Source organism: Castor canadensis, chromosome 8 (genome assembly GCF_047511655.1).
Source record: "Castor canadensis chromosome 8, mCasCan1.hap1v2, whole genome shotgun sequence".
Lineage (NCBI taxonomy): Eukaryota > Metazoa > Chordata > Mammalia > Rodentia > Castoridae > Castor > Castor canadensis.
This window is the reverse complement of record NC_133393.1, coordinates 107,386,526-107,392,605: the sequence shown is the minus strand read 5'-3', so window position 1 is coordinate 107,392,605 and position 6,080 is coordinate 107,386,526. Positions and strand designations below refer to the sequence as shown.

General features: G+C 38.1%; 1 pseudogene; it reads left to right on the top strand.

The window, feature by feature from the left end:
• The first annotated feature begins 5,046 nt into the window (after window positions 1-5,046).
• On the top strand, window positions 5,047-5,815 carry LOC109679600 (proteasome subunit alpha type-1-like; annotated as a pseudogene).
• The last annotated feature ends 265 nt before the right edge of the window (window positions 5,816-6,080 follow it).

The window sequence follows — 6,080 nt, the reverse complement described above, 5'->3', positions numbered from 1 at the left end:
ACAAGGATGCCCACTATCTCCACTCCTATTCAACATAGTACTGGAATTCCTAGCCAGAGCAATTAGGCAAGAAAAAGGAATAAAAGGAATACAAATAGGTAAACAAACTGTCAAAATATCCCTATTTGCAGAAGATATGATCCTATACCTTAAAGACCCAAAAAACTCTACTCAGAAGATCCTAGACACCATCAATAGCTACAGCAAGGTAGCAGGATATAAAATCAACATAGAAAAATCATTAGCACTTCTATACACTAATAATGAACAAACTGAGAAAGAATATATGAAAACAATTCCATTTACATTAGCCTCAAAAAAATAAATTACTTAGGTGTAAACCTAACAAAGGATGTGAACGACCTCTACAAGGAAAACTATAAACTTCTCAAGAAAGAGATTGAGGAAGACTATAGAAAGCGGAGAGATCTCCCATGCTCATGGATTGGTAGAATCAACATAGTAAAAATGTCTATACTCCCAAAAGTAATCTACATGTTTAATGCAATTACCATCAAAGTTCCAATGACATTCATTAAAGAGATTGAAAAATCTACCGTTAAATTTATATGGAAACACAAGAGACCACGAATAGCCAAGGCAATACTCAGTCAAAAGAACAATGCTGGAGGTATCACAATATCTGACTTCAAACTATATTACAAAGCAATAACAATAAAAACAGCATGGTACTGGCACAAAAACAGACATGAAGACCAGTGGAACAGAATAGAGGACCCAGATATGAAGCCACACAACTATAACCAACTTGTCTTTGACAAAGGAGCTAAAAATATACGATGGAGAAATAGCAGCCTCTTCAACAAAAACTGCTGGGAAAACTGGTTAGCAGTCTGCAAAATACTGAAATTAGGTCCATGTTTATCACCCTATACCAGTATTAACTCAAAATGGATCAAGGATCTTAATATTAGACCCCAAACTCTAAAGTTGGTACAGGAAAGAGTAGGAAATACTCTGGAATTAATAGGTATAGGCAAGGACTTTCTCAATGGAACCCCAGCAGCTCAGCAACTAAGAGATAGCGTTGATAAATGGGACTTCATAAAACTAAAAAGTTTCTGCTCAACAAAAGAAATGGTCTCTAAACTGAAGAGAACACCCACAGAGTGGGAGAAAATATTTGCCAGCTACACATCAGACAAAGGACTGATAACCAGAATATATAAGGACCTTAAAAAACTAAATTCTCCCAAAATTAATGAACCAATAAAGAAATGGGCAAGTGAACTAAACAGAACTTTCTCAAAAGAAGAAGTTCAAATGGCCAAAAAACACATGAAAAAATGCTCACCATGTCTAGCCATTAAGGAAATGCAAATTAAAACCACACTAAGGTTCCACCTCACCCCTGTTAGAATAGCCATCATTAGCAACACCACGAACAACAGGTGTTGGTGAGGATGTGGGGAAAAAGGAACCCTCTTACACCACTAGTGGGAATGTAAACTAGTACAAGCACTCTGGAAAAAAATTTGGAGGCTACTTAAAAAGCTGAACATTGATCTACCATTTGATCCAGCAATACCACTCTTGGGGATATACCCAAAAGACTGTTACTCCAGAGGCACCTGCACATCCATGTTTATTGCGGCACTATTCACAATAGCCAAGATATGGAAACAGCCAAGATGCCCCAGCACTGACGAATGGATTAAGAAAATGTGGTATCTATACACAATGGAATTTTATGCAGCCATGAAGAAGAATGAAATGTTATCATTAGCTGGTAAATGGATGGAATTGGAGAACATCATTCTGAGTGAGGTTAGCCTGGCTCAAAAAACCAAAAATCGTATGTTCTCCCTCATATGTGGACATTAGATCAAGGGCAAACACAACAAGGGGATTGGACTATGAGCACATGATAAAAGCGAGAGCACACAAGGGAGGGGTGAGGATAGGTAAGACACCTAAAAAACTAGCTAGCATTTGTTGCCCTTAATGCAGAGAAACTAAAGCAGATACCTTAAAGCAACTGAGACCAATAGGAAAAGGGGAACAGGTACTAGAGAAAAGGTTAGATCAAAAAGAATTAACCTAGAAGGTAACACCCACGCACAGGAAATCAATGTGAGTCAATGCCCTGTATAGCTATCCTTATCTCAACCAGCAGAAACCTTTGTTCCTTTCTATTATTGCTTATACTCTCTCTACAACAAAATTAGAAATAAGGGCAAAATAGTTTCTGCTGGGTATTGAGGTGGGGGGAGAGGGAGGGGGTGGAGTGGGTGGTAAGGGAGGGGGTGGGAGCAGGGGGGAGAAATGAACCAAGCCTTGTATGCACATATGAATAATAAAAGAAAAATGAAAAAAAAAAAGAGGATTTTGTATGAAAAAAAAGAAGAAGAAGAATTAACTTAGAAGGTAACACACATGCACAGGAAATCAATGCGAGTCATCTTCCTGTATAGCTATCCTTATCTCAACTAGCAAAAACCCTTGGTCCTTCCTATTATTGCTTATACTTTCCCTTCAACAAAACTAGAGATAAGGGTAGAATAGTTTCTGCTGGGTACAGAGGGAGTGGGGGGGAGAAGGAGGGGGAGGGAAGTAATGGGGGGGGGAGAAATGACCCAAACATTGTATGCACATATGAATAAAATAAAATTTTTTTTTAAATGGAGAATTCAAAGAAAACACACCAGACCAGGCCTGGTGGCTCACACTTGTGATCCCAGCTACTCAGGAGGCAGAGATTGGGGGGATCGTGGTTTGAGGACAATCCAGTCTGAAAGTTAATAAGATCACCATCTCAATCAAAAAGTCAGGCAGGTGTTATGGCACATGCCTGAAATCCCAGCTATGTGGGTGGCATAGGTAGGAGAATCAGGCCCTGAGGCCATCATTCAGCAAAAATGCAAGATCCTACCTGAAAAGTAAAGCGTGGTTAAAGTGATAGAGCACTTGCCTAGCAAAAGAAAAAGAAGGGCAAATAGTGATGAAGCCAAGGAAGGATCAGATAGTGCTGAGGTAGGAAAATGTTCACTAGAGTAAGTCTGGTTTCAAGTAGAACATTGCTTAGGATGCATTTTTCCTCGGTCCTGGCAATGTTCTCCATTTTTCTAGCTCAGTCACTCTCTCCCTTCCACAATACTCCCCAACGACTTCAACTGATGACTCCAAACTGAAAGTAAATGCGTGAAGTTGACTGCATGGACAGCTGAAGTAATTAGGAATAATTTAGGAATTGTTTCCTCCCATGGCGCCCTCCATCATTCCATTTCATCCATGGACAGGATCAAGGTCACTCAAGTATTTGATGCTGGAATCATCTGGCTAAATGTTCTAGATTTGGATAGTTTCTCATAACAACCCCATTCTTCCCCTGAAGCAAGGGAACGGGAGGCACACCAGCCATAATTCTTCTTCCTACTTAGTTCTGAAAGTCAAAAAGCTTAGGAAACTTGGCATTCCCTCCCTCTTTCATTAATGGCAACACACTCTAAGGTCATCGAAGGCCTAGCACAGCAAGTGCATATCTATTCCTTGATACCACTGAGCTGTATTTGATTTGCTTCCGTCTGTCGTGAGATCATTACTATCCTGCTGAATAACGGAATTGGTTCATATTTAGCATCAGGTCTTCTGAAAATAGTGAATTCACCAACAGGGAGTGGACATTCAGTAGCAATGATTATTTGTGTGCACTTCTCTTTAGTGACTTTTCCTGTAAACATTTACAGGAAATGTTAGTGTTAGTGACATCTTGATAGTTTTTATAAAATCCTCCAATTCGATCTCTTCCCATTCTTTCATCATGGATACCAAAAATAAAAACCCAATTTTTGGAATGGATGAGCTAGCATATGGCCATATTTCTCTTTATGATTGTCCCAAATCTTTGATCTCTGTAGTCCTTTCATTTGGGGTTTTTATATAAAACTGTCATTGACCTTGGAAGTACCAGCTGTCCTCTTGAAATATGAGGCTGGTAATGATGAAATACAGCACTGGTAATAACAAATGTTAGTTCACATTTTAGCTGAGTTAGATTTTTATGCTCTGCTTTTAGACTCAATGTGTTCAGTATGGGTAGAAAATATTAAAATGTAATTCAATGTCTCTCTTTCTCTTTTCTTTTCTGGTATCAAGAAAGATACTGAAATTGAAACCTATACGAAATCTGCTCACAAATCAGACCAATGCTGGTATTGGGGTGAGGTGACTCTGAAACTGAAGATTTGATGTTCTTATTTGCAGAGATAAGATTTTTATCTAGGATGGAGAAATTTTACCACCACTCTCAGCTCTGTCATAGACTGTAAGGAAAACAAAATAACTTGAGTTCTTTCATACTTTAGGATGAAAATTATGCCAAATCAGAAGTTTGAGAATAGCAAACCAGATACTAAACAAAATAAAAGAAATTGGGACTTAAGTCAAATCATTTTCTACTCTAAAAGAGAATGATTTCCCATAGTATTTTGAACAACTGATCTTTGGTCAATTTTTGTCTTTATAAGCACTGCCTTAAGCAAGCCTTCTCTTGGGACATTAGGAGGCTTTCAGAGTGGGAGGACTGGGGAGATGACGGTCAAGATACCAAAAATCTCAGTTTGACAGGAAGGATAAGGCTTTCATTTTGAGATTGATTGCACAGTGTGGTAAGTATAGTTAAGTGGTGTATTGTACATCTCCAAACTACTAAGAGATTATGTTTTAACGGTTCTCACCACAAAAAATATCATTTGAGGTGACAAAGTAATTAATGTAATTATTCTACCTTACATTCATTTTTAACAGCATCATTTTTGTACCTCATAAAAATATATAATTATAAATTGCCAATTTATGAGAAAGTAAAATTAATTTTTTAAAAAGAGGCATTCATGCTCTCTTGAAAAGAATTTGTTTATGGCATGAATATTAACAGAAAGAAATGACAAAAAGAGACTATCTTTTCTACCTTTCAAAAACAGATTGCTGAAAAATTACATAGTATCCCATTCATATGTACAATTTTTAGGTTTTTACATAGAGTTGAAAATAAATTTAGACTCCTTGATTCACAGCTTTGCAGAGATGCACCACCAGTTCTACCTCAGAATTCTGTTTTGCAACCGGTATGACAGTGATGTCACTGTTTGGAGCCCTCAGAGTGGAATCCATCAAGTTGAATATGCAATAGAAGCTGTTAAACAAGGTTCATTCACAGTTAGTCTGCAATAAAAGACCCATGCAGCATTGGTTGCACTGAAGCGGCCCCGTCAGTGCTACCACCTCACCAGAAAAGAAATTCTCCATGTTGACGACCATATTGGTATCTCAACTGCGAGTGTCACTGCTCATGCTAGGATGTTATGTAATTTTATGTTCCAGGAGTGTTTGCATTCCAGATTTGCACTTGGCAGATCACTTCCTATGTCTCATCTTGTATCTCTAATTGGAAGCAAGACCCAGATACCAATACAACAGTATGGCTGGAGACCATATGGTGTTGGGCTGCTTATTGCTGGTTAAGATGATCACATTTTCCAAACCTGTCCATCTGCTAACTCTTTCTACTGAAGAGTTATGTCCACTGGAGTTCATTCTCAATCATCTTGTACTTACATGGGGAGACATATGTCTGCGTTTATGGAGTACAATTTAAATGAACTGGATAAACATGGTCTGCAGAGTAGGACCTAACTACAAAAAATGTTTCTGTTGGTACCATTGGGAAGACATGGAGTTAAGTATCTATGATGACGGTGATGTGTCTCCATTCCCAGAAGGTCTTGAAAAATGACCACAGAGAATGGCACAGCCTGCCATAGAAAAGGCTAATGAACCAATAGGCACAAATTGACAAATCACTCTACATGTGCATTACTAAATATGTAAGAATTCAGCACACATATTGATGACAATAACCTATACTTTAACCAAAAGGTGCAGAATAGTGGAATGGTATGTTTTAGGAATTAGTCCAGATGTGAGATTTTTCCACACAGCCTCACTAAAACCATATAATGGAGTGCATTTTCTTTAACAAGATCCATGTAGTCATCTTCTAGAAAGCATAGGTGTCTTGATTCCCAGCACTACAAAAGAAAAAAGCAAAGAAAGTACAG